Raw genomic sequence first — 16,900 nt, forward strand, 5'->3', positions numbered from 1 at the left:
ACTTGTGATCTCTCTCTCTGTCAAATAAATAAACAAAATCTTAAAAAAAAAAAAAAAAGATTCTCTTTCTCTCGCCTTCTCCCTGTTCCCCCACCCCTGTTCGCCCTTACTCTGACTCTTAAAAAAAAAAAAAAAAAAAAAGACTTTCTCAATGAATAGAGAGCTTTAAATTTTAAATTGTGTAGCTGATGATATACTTTAAATGGAAAGATAAGTTGTTTGAGATAAATATATACTAAATAGCGGGTCATGGTGACTAGTTTGTTCAAAGTCCTGGAAGGAAAAAAGCAGGGAATATCAAGGTCAGAGGAAGAGGCATGGAATTGGGAGTGTATTAAGATTTTTATATGATGTAGGGCGCCTGGGTGGCTCAGTGGGTTAAAGCCTCTGCCTTCGGCTCAGGTCATGATCCCAGGGTCCTGGGATTGAGCCCCACACTGGGCTCTCTGCTCAGCAGGGAGCCTGCTTCCCTCTCTCCCTCTGCCTGCTTGTGATCTCTGTCTGTCAAATAAATAAATAAATAAAAATCGTTAAAAAAAAAAAAAGATTTTTGTATGATGTATTAACTCACACCAGAGATTACTCACCAGGAAAGACACACAAACCAACTGGACAAAAATGACTCAATCAGTTGATGTCCAACAGCCTCTAATATACATTGGCCAACTTAATTCTGGCAGAATGGGTGCAGGAGTAGATAGCCATGATATCAGGGATGCAAATATGCATGGGCCCAACCGTTTGAGCTTCACACACCAAAGCTAATCTGGCATTGCTAACATCCGTGTTCTAGCAAAAGAGACCAAGGCTGACCCACTTATGGCACTATTCTTTGAGGCCAACTAGCCACTTGGTAGCAAATTAATTACATTGAATTCCTTACTCCCTGAAAAGGGCAGTGATTTGTTTTGCTTATAATCAACATGTGCTTTTTTGTGGATTTATCACTCCTGCCTGCAGTCTGTGACTAATTTCCTGGGCATGAGACCCGTGTAGTCACATCGGGGTCCAAACTCAGAAGGGTCCCATGCTTGGTTTAATGTTATTCAGTTGCCACTTTGGAATTCTTAATTTTCAAGCAAGGGACACCACATTTTCATTTTACATGGGCCTAACCAATTCTGTAGCTAGTCCTGCTTCAGTCTGGCCAGTCTCTCCATCTGAAGCCTTACAGAGTGTTTACTACGTTAACATAGAAGCAATCTAGTGACCTGCATCACAGCAAAGAAAGTGGCATCCACTGGTCCTGTCATCTACCACACAACTCAGAGGCTGCTGGTTTAATAGAACAGTGCAAGACTAAGGTTAGTACAGGGAATGGGGCACCAACTTTCAGTGCCCCACTGAAAGCTCTTCACCAGTACATACACACACACATATACACACACAAATTTAAATAGCTATATATAAATTTTCACTTTTAAAAAAATATTCTATTCATTTATTTGAGAGAAAGAGAGACAAAGAGAGTGAGAGAGAGCTTTAGCAGGAAGGAGAGGGAGAAGAAGGCTCCCTGCTGAGCAGGGAACCCAACACTGGGCATCATGACCTGAGCCAAAGGGAACATGAAATAAATGAAGATATGCATGCCAGCAAAGACACAGGCAAAGAAGGTGAGATTCTGAGAAAGGAGAAACCAAGGAAGACAATGAGAGAGAGAGTGATCAGAGACAGAAGGTAGAGTCTTTAAATGTTAGGGATTGAATAAATTCCACAGGGATAAGGATCTTCCCTTGGTTCATTTATGTACCCCAAGCATAAAGAGTAGTGCCTGACATGTAACAGGCACCCAATATGAATTTATTAAATGGATGAATTTTAGGTTAAAGGTAAAGGTTTGAGCAGCTAATGACACAGTGAGTACATGCGTGATACATTTAGAGAGGAGCAACCTACAATTATACTGTACTTTGCACCTCTTATGTAACTGGTCCCTGCTCAATGCTAGTGACACCAGCTGTAGTAAAACATAACTCCTGTTCCACAGGGGATGGTGGTGAGTGAGAAATTTATGCTGATGCCACTCAGAGAGGCCAGTCGACTTCACAAACATGTGTTTGACTTAAAGGCTATACTTTCACGGGGATTGTTTTTGCTTCCATGTGTGTTTTAGAAGTTTTGAAGTTTCCCAAAACAACTTTCTGCGAATTCATTTAAAACTGATGTTGTACAGGCTGGGACTGACTCACATTAATACAATGTATGAAGGACCAATGAATGAATCAGGCTTATCTCATGTTAACCTGAGGATCTTTCCAATTCCCAGAATATGTGCCTCTAATATGCTTATGTGTGCCCTCTTTAGTATCAGGGTTCTTTGGAACTGTTAAATAGATAAATCTGGAATCAAAACAAAATGGAGGTGGTCAGTATTAGGGAGGAATTTCTTGTCCATATAGGATAAAGTCTAGTGAAACATCCATGATCATAACAAAATGCCTTTCAAATCATCTAAATGTTCAATTCCCCAAGTCTAGTGAGTTTCTCCTACTTTGTGGAGAAGATAAGCACAAATACTATCTTGCTTACCTATTTCTCTAAGCTTCATTTTGATGACCTACTTCCTTAATTATCAGTCATATGTGAGTCCTGCTGTTTGACTGACTATTCATCGGCCTGATTTTTATGTAGAACTCCCTGATCACCGTGGCTAGGTTTGGTTTTCTTCCTGTCTTCTCAGCTATACATTTAACAATATTGCATTCAGTTATTTCTCAGATTTGTTCCTGTCATAAATTCCCTAGAACTTGTAAAATTATCATTATTGGCTTGCTGAAGAAAAACCTGCTGTGATGGCCCCAGTTACACATCATCTAATATGTGATTTGGAAATTTATGAATTGATATTTACATATCAAAATTATGAAGAAACACTATCTCATATAGGGCAGAGATCATGTGAGCATTCTGCATCGTGCAGACTTGATAAATATCAAATGGCTACATGCAAATTAAAATAGCATTTTCTCACATCCTGGGTTTATATAGATAGGTGTGTTTTGTTCTTGCAGATGAGAGGTTGACTCATGATCATGAACTTTGACATCTTTCTGGCTGACTGAAAATAAATTGTGCATGTCAAATGAGTCCTTATGTAGGTATGAAATTTAACAATTTCCTGTCCCTGGCTATGGGGAAGAGTTTTGTTGCTGATGTTTTGGGCAATGTTTATCTAGTAACCCCTGGTGTTACTAGCAATTACTTACTAGTGAACCAACCAAGCTCCCAGAAACTTCTCAGCTGGGGAAGGGGAAACAGTGGAGTAAACAAAGAAGCATAATTCACTTGTCATTAAAGATATATCACTACACTGTGTACTTAAATTGTGGTTTTCTTTATTAAGGAGTGGAAGTAAAAATATAAATAAATAAATGGTGTTTAGACCCCAGAGATAATTCAGATCTTGATGGGGAGCTAAGGTAGAGAATGGCTAATTATCTACTTAGGGCCTCTGAGCACCACATGAATAGCCAGTTAGGTTTTTGCAGTGATTGAAAGATGTCAGAAGAAAATGTTTTTATCATATAGAAGAACTCTGTATTAGGCCTTCAGTCAGGAAAACTACCACATTCAACTTTATAGATACTATTAAAAATTCTCCCAAACCTGACTCAGAACACCTCCCAGTTTACAGGAAGTAATCCCATAATCACTGTAGTTTTTCAGTATGTGAGATATTTGATATTTCAAGTTTAGTTTTCACTTAATTTATTAAAATTTTTCTCTACTGAAAACTTATCTGTCTGTAGTTACTTATATCATTTATACCTCCATTTAGCAAAATAAAGGATTCAAAAGGAAGCCTTATTTCCAAAGTCAGTGGCCTTGCAGGAATAACTTACCCATATTTCCCTCATTTAATGAAGATGACTTTCACGTTACTCAGTGATGTGTTGAACATGTTAATTCAGTTCCAAATAGCAAGCGATGTATAGTCAATTTGCTTACGGAGGGACAACAGTCCACCTGTCTTCAACATGGCATCTGTCAGAAGAGAAATCAGAATAAACCTGAGAATTCCTGAAAGCTGTACTAATTCCAAGGTGACTACTCTGATATTGAAAAACAACAACAACCAAAAACCCACAACAACTTTATGGGTAAATATCAATTTTGACAGAAGAAGCTTTACAAATCTTTGAAACAATCATCATGTCTTTGTTTAAAACAAAACCAAAAAAAAAAAAGTCAATGGAATCTGAATTCAAAAATAGAAATGAAAAGTATCAATCCCAATTCCGTATGTACTAAATGATAAATTGAGTTATTTATACATACACTGATAAAAATATGAAAATCTTCCCAACACTTTCATAGTTCCTTATTTTACTGATATTGTAAAATTGAACTAATCAAACAATCGAGATAATTAAGAGAATACAAATACTGTATGTATTGTGGTAATAAATGGCCTTCCAAAAGTTCAGATCTTTTCAAAAAAGGCAGATGGTTTTCTGAATTTTGTATTAGAAAAAAATAAGCACATGTAAATAGTTTGTAATTGTGAGGGAAAATATTTTTCTGGAAAATAGTTTTTAAAATATTCCCTAAACATTTCATGTATTTCAAATTCCCCAGAATCATCATTTCTATAACCTAAACATTATGACACTCCTAAGTATGCTGTTTTTCTTTTGTGACAACATATGAATTCCAAGTACAGGTGTGTGTCTGTGTTTGTTTATACATATATGAGCCCATATTCTCATGTTTTATAAGAAAATTACTTGCCAATTCTTTTCAGATTTTCTGCTCTTCCAAGTATTTCTTTCCATTCACTTTTGTTTCTTTTTTTTTTCCCCCAAAGATTTTATTTATTTATTTGACAGATAGAGATCACAAGTAGGTGGAGAGACAGGCAGAAACAGAGAGGAGGAAGCAGGCTCCCCACTGAGCGGAGAGCCTGATGCTGTGATGCTGCAGGGCTCGATCCCAGGACCCTGGAATCATGACCTGAGCTGAAGGCAGAGTCTTTAATCCACTGAGCCACCCAGGTGCCCCCACTTCTCTTTTTTTATGACATTTAATTTCCTCTTCACTCTTTTCTTTCATTAAAACCATTAAAAATTAGAAATAGCAACTAAATCATTTCCAAACTTAATATTTAAGAAACCTTGGAAAATGTAAAGCAGATATTAAAAATGATGTTCTCTCTCTCTTTTTATCTAATGGGAAAGGCCATGAAAAATTGAGGCAGAAGTGAAACATCAATTCCCAAAAGAGTTAGTTTTCTCAAAATGCTGAAAGTCAATTCAACAAGTATTTATTGAGCTTCTACCCCTGCCCTTGGGGACGCTGTGATATAAAATCAAGAATTTTCCCCACAGGTAAACACTTGATTCATTTTGATTTAAAACTGGCAGCTAAGAAAGTCTACTCAAGGTTGCATTTGCTCTTTATATATAAACATTTTTCTACAGTTTGAGTTTTTCCCAAGATCAGTGCTTGAATTTTAGAACCCTCTGTCATTTTTTTTTTCCCTAGAATACTCTATAAAGAATGAAACTTTGAAAATGGTAGGAATTAAAAAGTGATCTCTATGAGAATCTGGTGATTCTTTGTAATTTAGAAAGAAGGATTTAAGTTTGAGAAAGGGTAGATTCTGTATCTATAAATACTTATTTTTTTCTTTTTTTTAGAAGCTTAGAAATGTATTTACTCTTTTGCTAATTAAATGAGAGTTTTTGTTTTTATTTTATTTTTTGCTATGAAACATTTTGCTATATTGATATGGTAATAATAAAGATAAGACAATAAATAATTATTTATTCAGTAAAAATTTAGAGAGCACCTATACTTTTCCAGGCATTGTGTTGAATGCTAAATTTGCCAAATAAGAGTGAGCCCTTAACTGTAACCACATAAGTGAATCTTAGCTACCAGGAATGAGGACAAAATAGGAGTGATGAAGTTATGTTTTTTTCCTTCTTTTCTCTTCAAGGAGACAGGAAAGACAAGAAATAAGAAGACAGGTGTGTCTTCTTGTCTTCTTCTAATAAAATCAATAGAGAGAATCAGGGAAGAAGAATAAAAAAGGAAAAGGACTAAATGTATTTGAATAAAGCCTCAGATTAAAAACTAATTATTATCAAAAACAGAAATAAAAATAACATTTGGTATCTTTGGGAAACAGCACCTTTCCTGCAGTGGGTTTAAAAAAAGAAGCTAATGTGGAAGATCTGGAGTTGTGGGTGAAGCAATGCGTAAGCATCCAAAAGTGGAAGAAGAGACATTGAAATACAGGCCTCCCACCCACACTGATGAGCACAGATTCTGTAGTTTTAAGGACAGTGAGAAATTTGGGACATTCAGGGGAAAATTCAGAGGAAAATAATCCCTTCTAACTCTTAAGGTCCTTCATGATGGTTATCTTTACTTGCATCCAATGGTTCTATCATAATCTCAGGAAGTTTTATCCAATTTGAAGGTAAATTTTAGGACACGATTGAGGTAAAGAGGGATACAGTTCATGTGGGGAGTTGATAAGAGATAAGTAGTGGTTCAAGATTCCAAAGAATGGGGTGGTCTATGGAAAAGTGAAGGCATCTAGAGGAACTTTAGAAACCAGGCAGAATTTCCAGCACAAGGACTGGCAAACCACCAATGGACTGGGGAGGGACTGCTGCTTGGTAGAAGGAGCACAGACCCAAGGATACCAAATTTGAGGTGACACTAATTTCAGATTTACCCCTCCCCTGGCCCAGCCCATCCCCATCTCATCTGCTGTGGCGAGGCTTGGCTGTGTCTCCAGACTTGATTAAGAAGGAAGCATGCAGGGGTCCTGGGGGCTTAGTCGGTAGGTTAAGCGTCTGCCTTCAGCTCAGGTCATGATCCCAGGGTCCTGGGATCAAGTCCCTTGTCGGGCTCTGTGCTCAGCAGGGAGTCTGCTTCTCTTTCCAACGCACATCTTTTGTGATCTCTCTCTCTCTCTCTCTGTGTCTCATGTTCTCTCTCTCAAATAAATAAGTAAATCCTTAAAAAAAAAAAGAAAAAGGAATCAAGCACCATGAAGCCGAGACAGTGAAATGTAAGAATGCATAGCATGTTCTCTAGAATCAGACTGCTTGTGTTTGAGTCCCTACTCCACTTATGACTTAAATAACCTAGGTCAAGTTTCTCAACTCTCTAAGACTCAGTTTTCCAATATAGGATGAGAATAATAATAGTACCTACCCTCTAGGAATTTTGTGAGAATTAAGTGTATTTAATTCATTAAGATGTGGCACTGTGACTGGCACTTTATAAGTGATAACTTACTCGTTTTGCGTAAGTAGTAAAAACATGTCAGGAAGCAGGATTTGAGACCAAATGGGTTAACTTCTGTGTTATTTTTGTACTCTTCAAATCATAGTTGAGGTTTGACATAAGGAATAATAGCTTAAGTTTTGCACAGTGCCAGACACAAGCAACACAAGATAGATCATCTGCTGTCCTCACTGACGGTCTTTTCTTGCACTTCATAGAATTAGGTCACATCTAAATAGAGGAAGCATTGACTCAGTATTGTTTATATTCTTAGTAAGATGTGTAAATCTTAAGAACACCAATAGACGTTTTTAATTCTTTTCAGAATGTGCATCATTGAAGATGACTATGGTTGGCATCCATTCCAGGCTGTAAACATTTAGGTGATGCATAAAGCAATCTGGGCTATAAGGGTTTGGAGGAGTGTTAATTATTGAAAAGTGGCTAAATGCTCTGTGTCGAAGTAGATAAATAGAGTTTCTGAATACTAAGACATTGGCTTATTTCAATCCACAATATTGAAAATTTTCACCATCATGTCCTTGAACTCTGCAAACAGAACTTTTTACTTAGAAGTATTTTACATTCACATGTGAGTAACATTAAAGGATACTTTTGGGTTCATAAGTGTATGCGGAGAGGGTACTCGTGTTTTATATTTAAGAGGTTTGGGAAGTAGCATGATAAGTAATAAAATCAACAGTGATAACTATTAATGTAATCAAGTGTAGATATTGCTTTAAAATAAATAGGACTAATGATTAGGAAGAAAACAGGCCTTGGGGTAAAAATAGAAGTAAACACAAGAGTAGTGGTAGAAAGAAGTAGAAAAGAAGCCAGTGTATTATCAACCAACGTCTCAAATATATCAAATCATAATATGTCAAGCCAGAGAATAAAATCCTGCTTCAAGCGTAGTTTTTGTCATAGAAGGATATTATGTTTTATGTATATTTGAAAAAAAATTATTTTAGGACTATCTTTAAGAAAAGACTGCAATGTGGCAAGAGGGTAGCAAAGAATACCAAACAATGTCCGGTATATGATGTGTAAGCCAAGTTGGAGCATGGAAATGAGCAGTGCATTGGGACTTCCCCGTGGGAAGGTGTGATCAAGAGTTCTCTGAAGGAGGCACTGAATGTAAACCTGGGCGGGATAGAAAATACACAAGGGAAAGAGAGGGTTATGACAGGTCTAACCCTTGTACAAGTTTAAGGACTGCTGGTGTAATGTAGGCTCTTAGTTTACTACCTGCCTGTTGGTCAGAGCAAGACAGTTTCAATGGACTCATAGTGCTGCCTTTCCAACTTACCAGTATTATTACAATAAATAGATACCCAGCATATGAGTTCACTTCCTCGGTAGTACGTATGAATTGAATTAGGATTGCAGTAACCCGCTGCCATAACCAAACTGGTTTCCTTTCCTACTAAATTAAATGTGAAACCTCTCAGGACAGAAGGTAGAGAGGAAATTATCAATAAAATCAACATGCGATTTCTGAGGCTTGTGACTTTAAGGATAGGTGCTTTCTCCGTGACCTTGCTTGAGATCTACCCAAACCCATTGTGTGAAGCATCTGAAGGAAGAACAGCTACAGACACACCCAGAGAGAAACATGTCTGGGGATGCATTTGTAATGGGAGGTGGTGATTTGCTCCTATCAGTGGTCACACAGAGCCAATTTTTGTTGTTGTTATCCAGAGTTAGTAATAAGTAATTTCATGCATGTGAAGTCACAGTGAGAGGACAAGAGTGAGTTCTTCCTAATCATTATGTCAGGAAAGAGATGCTTGGGCTGTGGTGCCTAACTAAGCATATGGACACTGGGATATGACAGGATGCATGTCACCTATGTAGAATTTCCTGGTGCATGTCACCTCCCCACACTGTTCTTAGGAAAGCAATAATACCTGGTTGCTACTGTTCAGTCAGTTTAAGCACAGGCTTGCAAAAGAGTAAGAACATCTGCTCACTTATTCCTGAAGCATCTCTTACAAAAATCTCATTGAATCATGAAAGAAACTCTCAGCCAGAGAGTGGGGCAGTTTGAGTCTCGACTGTTCTAAACTTCGAATCAGGGAGACAACTCCCTTTTTGACTATTTTCCTCTATCTTTCACTAAACCTGAAAGCACTCCCACTGGTTCTGCTGGCAATGTTATACCCGACTAATAAAAATGAGGTGCACTACTCAATTTATTCGGGCCCGATTATGTTGCAAGGCAGCTAAAGGCAAAAGTGAGTCCTGTATACTGAACAGCATTGGAGCCCCTGTAATCTAGAGGGGAAAACATTCAAAGGGCACTGTGAAGCTCAATTTACAGAAATAGACTGAAAATTGCTGCCAAGCGGCCCAGCAGACAATGCTTATGCACAGCCTTCGCAGACCAGGTTGTTGCTCAATTTGAGGAAAAAAAGTTGTATAGTATCAGGCATTGATGGCTTCTGTGCCCCCTCCCTGAATACAGAGAACAGTGACCGGGTCACCAACACTTCTCTTGATTAACCTGGTGCCATTCTATGAGTTTTAAATATTTTTTCTCCCCTGATCGTTTCTACCTGTATTAGAAAACACTATCTTAAAAGTGCTCAGAGTTAAGGGAGCCTGGGTGGTGCAGGTGGTTGAGCATCCCACTTTTGGTTTGGGCTCAGATCATGGTCTCAGGGTCCTGATCTCAGACTCATGAGATTGGGCCCCATGTTGGGTTCCATGTACTAAATCTGCTGATGCCCTTGCTTTACACACACCTTTCTCTCTAAAGTATATAAATAAATCTCGGGGTACCTGGGTGGCTCAGTGGATTAAAGCCTCTCCCTTCGGCTCAGGTCATGATCCCAGGGTTCTGGGATCGAGCCCCACGTCGGGCTCTGCTCAGCGGGGAGCCTGCTTCCCTCTCTCTCTGTCTCTACCTGCCTCTCTGCCTACTTGTGGCCTCTGTGTGTCAAATAAATAAATGAATAATCTTAAAAAAATAAAATAAATAAATAAATCTTTAAAAATATAAAATGCTTAGGCTGAAATAATCAGCTCTACTATCAGTTCATAATTGATCCCTGCTCTTAAACATATTGGTATGAAATTCCTTAGATGTTTTGCTCAGATATGTCAGCATTGTGCTATAATCTTGTCAAGCCCTTGGCTTCTGAACTAAGTTATTTTCATCAGAGGTATTGAGAGAGGTTATATGTCATATTATGCCAACACCTTCTGGCCATGCATTTTATCCCTTTAACCCTAATAAAAATGTCTGAGTCTTATGTCCCAAGGAACTGTTTCAAAGCTTTTGAAGATAACCTTTAGTCAAATAGGTCAACTATTATTTAAGCTTCCTCAATTAATGCCTTCCTGGGATGTCTTGTTTTGAAAATCACGTTTGACATTTTGACAGAACTTAGCTTTGATATTCAAGCCGATTTGCCCTCCTCCAGCTTTCTCAGCTACCAGGCACTTGAACTTTCACTCACATTTTTTCTGCTAAGCTTCTGCTGACGGGCCTCTCTAGATACCATTGAGTAGGCTGACTGAAATATAACCTCACTCCAGGTCAAATGCCTTTAAGCTGAAAACCATTTCCAAGAAGGATGAAAATCTTAGATATTTCAAGTCTGTCTATTTGGCAGTGTGGAGATAAGAACAATGAGTCTTGTTGTTGTTTTCTTTCATTTTTGCCATTCTGGAGCAGCCAAGAAGAGCTCAAATGTTCAGTAATATCCACTGTTGCACATACAGGAGGCACAGAATAGAAAACAGAATGGGGCAAGTTGAGTGACCAGTATGGTAATGGGCAGGTAAAATATAATATTAACAGGTTGAAGGTAAAAGGCATTATGTCAGAGTGTTTTTTTTAATTAATAAAAATAATACAATTTTTAAAAAGATTTTATTTGTTTATTTAACAGAAAGAGACAGCAAGAGATGGAACACAAGCAGGGGGAGTTGGAGAGGGAAAGTCGGCTTCCCTCCGGGCAGGGAGCCCGATTCGGGGCTCGATCCCAGGACCCTGGATCATGACCTGAGCTGAAGACAGATGCTTAACCATCTGAGCCACCCAGGTGCCCCCAAAATAATATAATTTTGACTTGAATATTTGAGTCAGTTTCAGAAGCATGAACTCTGATTGATTTAGTAACCTTAAATATGTCATAGTTAAAACAATATGCATTGATGGCTGAAAAATATCACATGAACTTATGCCTAGTGAATTTCCAAAAGACTGCCCACTGAGATGTTTGCCCTCTGTCATGCTGTCTCAGAATCTTAACATGAGAGATTCTGCTCTATTCCAATCAGGCACTGTCGTCAGAAAGTCTGCTTAAAATAAATCCATATTATCTATAGATAAAGGGAGAAAGGAGTGGCCATTTCATTTTCCTGATAGCCGATCTCTTTGGCTAAGGACTACCTTAAAAGCTAGAGATAGTTTTTTAGGAAATAAGTCTGGCATTTTTACTGCAGAGAGACAGTTACTGGGGACATAAGATTCAGGCATTTTTACTGCAGAGAGATAATTTGGGGGGACATAAGACTCAGACACTTTTACTAGGGGTAAAGAGACAAGATGCATGGCCAGGCGGAAGGTGTTGGTGTGATTTGGCATATAAACTCTCCCAGCATCCCTGAGGAAAATAACTTAGTTCAGAAGCTGAGAATTTGACGAAGATTCCAGGAGAATCCTGGTATAACTGAGTGCTTGGTAAGCACCCGAGGCAGATTGGGGACTGGCTGGGTTGGTGTTCCTGAAAGGGCACAGCCCTGGCGCAGGCGATTTGTTCAGTGAAGGAGGTGCAGAGAGTCAGTAAAGATCACAAACATAAACGCAGTCTCTTCTATAATTTTACCTTAGCTAATTCTGTCTTCCTTACAAACTGAATCCCCTTTCTGGATATTTAACTCCTTTGTTTTACTTATTCTGTGTATTGACTTCTCAAAAAGAGGACAGATTTCACAAATGTTAAGAGGTGGTGGCTTTTTTCACACTTGAAAGTCATGGCTATTCTGGTTTGTGGGAAGGGAAGAGGGGCATCACAAATCAGACCCTAACAGATCCAACCTGAAGGGTATATTCATTAACTGAAACTCACAGTAGTATTATATGCAGTTTAAAATATGAGTTTAAGAAGTAATATTTCAGATATGGAAATTTGTGATTTTTTTTCAAGAAAAAAATCTTAAATCATTAAATGAGTTCAAATGGGAAGCTTTTTACTTTTGATCTTGTTCATACTCTACTTGCTCCCTACTTTTGTTAAGCAGTTACTTAAATAATTTGTATTTCTCACTTCTAGTTACTTTCTAAGTATGACATTTATCTCCAGGCATGACAAGAACTAAGGTTTTTGTTTTTTTTTCCATTTTAGAATATTAAATACTCTTACTTTCTCTTGAAGCTAAAGCATACTCCCTCACCCCAAATGCTCTTCATCACTAGTCATAACATTCACATCAATTCTCTCCCAAGATTTTGTCTGTCTCCCTGTGCTTCCTTATTCTGGTGTTCCCCCAGCGCACCAGTTAAACTTCCCCTGATTTCTCCTGGTCAGCACTAGGTTCCGTCAACTCACGATGAAGAAAGCTTCATCGAATTAATGCACTGAACACAGTCATGATACTATTCATTGTGTGACTGAGTTAGTTACTGGCTAAGACAGAGGGTTAAAAATATAGCACCTTGTACAAGCTAGAACTTCACTTTCTTCTTACCTGTCTAAAGTAGAGAGTAAGGTTTCTTCCATTTCATTATTGTGTCTTCTCAAGGGTGTTGCAGTCCAATCAAGATTGAGGCTGGGCTTACCACCATGCAAGCATTTTAACCTCCTACAAAAAGGAATGAGAAACTGAAGGGTTTTAAAAGATGTCCTTTTCTGGAAGTGATATATATTGTAACGTCATATTGGAGAGAACTCAGTCACATGGCCACACCCGGACACAGCACAATTTGAGGATTACTGTCTGTAGCTTGGGATGAAAATAGGGGGATGGGTTCTGCTCTTAAAAAGAAAAAAAAAAAAAGGAGAAACTAGAAACTGTCATAGCTTTAAATTTTTAGGCCTGTGATCTTATACTACATCCTGATGCTTTCCTTATTCCTCATCTTTTCATTCCCTTTGGTTAAGACTATTTATTTATGTATTCATTGTGCCTCTTTTGGAGGACATGGAGGGCACATGGCACTAGAGTGTAGTTGAATATTAAATGATATTACGTTAAGCACTCAATTGAAAGTCATTTAATTTACAAAAATGTGCTTTACCTAAATATTTAAAGACTGTATCTGTGGTCTTAGGGAAGTATGCCATGCGTGCTTCATTAATTAGCTTTCTGATTCACCAAATGATTACTCTGTGCCTTCTACATGAATAGAGCAGAGTGTAGTATTTTAGAGATGCAAAGAATTTGAACACAAAGAAACTTTCCTCGATTAATTTATAAACCACCTGAGGAAACTCAATGAAAAATGACCAAACAGAGCAGTGATACAAGAATTGTCCTAGGAAGAAGAGATGAGAGTTTGTTTGTTGTTGCTTTGCTTTGTTTGGGGCTACATAGTGTGTATTTGATGGAACCTCCCTTATCACATGCCTTTTCAAAAAATTCCTTTCTTGAATTAGTGTTTCTATTCCCTGTAGTTTATGGAATATCCCATTGTAAACATATGTAATTATTATATTAGGAAATAAAGGTGATGCTACCCTCTATTCAGGGCTGTTCATCTAAATTATATTATATAACCTTTGTACTTTGATTCTGTTGATCATGGAAATGGCATAATTATAAAGTTCATAATGTCATAGTATTTTTTCTCCTCTTTAATGAGATAGAAAGAATGACTCCCAAAGTTTAATGTTTCTAATCAAGTGAGAAGTTTGCTGAACATATGTATTTAAAGACTCTGTGGAGAGATTCTGACTCCATAGGCCTTGTATAAAGGCCAGAAACTGTCATTTTCCACAAGCACCCTATTGATTATGTGGCTGCTCTTCTCCCCACTCCTAAGAATGCTTGGTTTAAAGAACACAGTGTGGGAAGTTTATTTGAATAGATGCCACTGCTAATAAACTTTCTTTGTGGAGTTTAAACATCTTTCTTATGAAATTGTTTCTGCCACTGTGATTGTCTCTTGCAAGAGAAGGCAGTTATTCCCATTGGCCATATCAAGACAAAAATCAATGTATTTAAAATGCTTACATCTTAATGAAAATGCAATCTCCTATAAGAGGCGTGATTGATGTGGTCTCTTTATATCTTTACTTATTTTTAGTGAGAAAAGATGTTAAGATGGGACAAACTGATATTTTATACCTGTTATTATGATATAGGTGGTATTAGTTATCTCATCTTTCCTGACTATGTGTTTTGCCTCATTCCTTCTGGATTAAATTTATATGTGAGGTTAAGGAAAAAAAGCAAGAAAGCAAAAAAAAAAAAAAAAAAAAAAAAAAAAAAAGGAAGGGACGAATGAATGAACAAAGGAACAAAGGAAGGGGAAAGAAAGGAAATAAAAATAAATAAAACAAAAAAGAATGACCTTGAAATACAATAGTACTTTATCTTGAGAACCATATGAAAGACTCCATAGTGTAGCTAGGTCCCAACAGATGATAATAAGTAAAAACATCACCAGTATTTTTAGCCTCCTCCCTCAGCTCCCAACTCTGGCTGTTATCACTGGCAAACACCAGTGTGCCGTTTTTTAGTGATTGTTAACATGGTTTGTAAGATATCCTATTAAAATTGAAATAGGAGTACCACCTTCATTTTCATTTAAACAGTATGATTTTTCCAAAAATTATATTCAGGAACACATTGTTCTGGACTCTCCAGACCTGCCTCTGCATTTTCCCAAAGCATAGTTGGTCAACCTTTAATTTCATTGAGTACATAATCATCTTACAACCACGAATACCATGCCTATTTCTTGCCAGCTCTTCCCACCTTTAACACCACCATCATTGATGTGTATTGATTTGCAACTCCTGCGTCACACTACTTAATTAATTTCAAACACAGCAGAATATTTTGGGATTTTTATAATAAGGATCCCATTGATTTCTTGTCTTGCCAGTTTTAATCAGATTTGGGAAAAGAGAAGATTATGTCAAGGCTGTTTACTCCTCTATTGGTTAAAAGTGTTTTAAGTGCAGACACTAGAAGGCACGTCATTTGAATAATGTGCCTAAGTCTTGAAGTGATCAATTATACATGCAGAATATTAACGTATTATTTACTTTAGTATATGTGCTGCCGAAGGGAGCACGTATTATTTACCTTAAACATCAGAAAGAATGTGTGCTTTCAAGATACAGCATGTATCTCACATGACTAAATACAAAGGGTATTTGTTTTAAGTATATAATTATATCTTTATTTTACATCTTTGTTGGTCAGACTTCCACATCAAAATGTCGAATAAGAGTCTGAAACTCATGGGGCCTTGGTATGGGTTTCTGTGCTCTGCTTTGGTGATGAACCAAGTAGTCAAATACATCATTTCAAACTTTACTCTTTAAAGGCTTTTGAAAGCCTAGTACCTGCACTGCCGTTTTGTGGTACAACAGTGACAACCAGTGGCCGCTGGATTTCATTGACAATTTATTTCGGCTGACATTTATAGCTGATACTGGGCCTGCATCTCGCTTTAATAACTAGTGCTCAGAAATAACTCACTTCTTGCTGATCTTCATTTTATCTTTTACTAAAAATAGGCACCTATCCACCAAGTGTCTATTTCAGAAATGCTTTACTAACTAAGCATCTGAAATATAGTTTAAAATGTTTTACTCAGAGGTCACCGCGAATGCAGATAGGGGAGGTGACTGGAAGATTCTTAATGGGTTCATCCATGTGATATGTAAACCAGATTCCTTATTATTATTACTATTATTTTCTCTTACCTGTAAAGGAAAGGAAGGAACTGCTAGGTAAATGTGAAAAACAGGTCAAAACACCCTGTGGGCAAACAGTTGGGGATTGTATAATTATTCACTACCTGAACATCCCAGATTGGTCTCATCTTCTCTTCCTAAAAGGTCCATTATTTCTTTCAAATGGAGAACTTAATGGAGTAAAGCTTTGCTAGATGTAATGAGCTGAGTAATGTGGAGTTCAACTTTGGATTATGGACTTTGGAGACTCCAAGCAGTTAAAACTAATGATTTAATCCCTGTATTTATTTTAAATTTCTTTGAACAGATCTGTTTCTATATTCTAGAAGCTCTCTCTCTCAGACATGGCAATCTCGAAATACCCCCTTCTCCCCTTAGCATCTATGACATTATCACTCTGTCTCAGTCTTCTCTCTCTCTCTCTCGCTCTCTTTTAGCATAGCTCCAAACCTTCATTTCCTCCTCACTGGCACAGCTCTAAGAGTGCTTATGGCAAATTTGCTTCTGTAATCATAACTTGAACCCATCTGGGGATGAGATTGGCTACAAGCTTAGTATTTCCACTTAACATATTCATGATTAGCATGCACAGAAGGAGTAGAATTAGGATGAATGTTTTTGGAACAGTACAGATAAATCCTCATAAATGTAGTACAACAGCTCTGGAAACGCACAGTGCGGAAATGTAATGAAGCTGAACTCTATAGAGAGTTTGGTATTCTCAGTACCATGCCTCTCCTAATGAACTCATTTAGATTAGAAAATGGATT

The sequence above is a fragment of the Mustela nigripes genome, chromosome 2, assembly GCF_022355385.1.
Source record: "Mustela nigripes isolate SB6536 chromosome 2, MUSNIG.SB6536, whole genome shotgun sequence".
Taxonomy (NCBI): Eukaryota; Metazoa; Chordata; class Mammalia; order Carnivora; family Mustelidae; genus Mustela; species Mustela nigripes.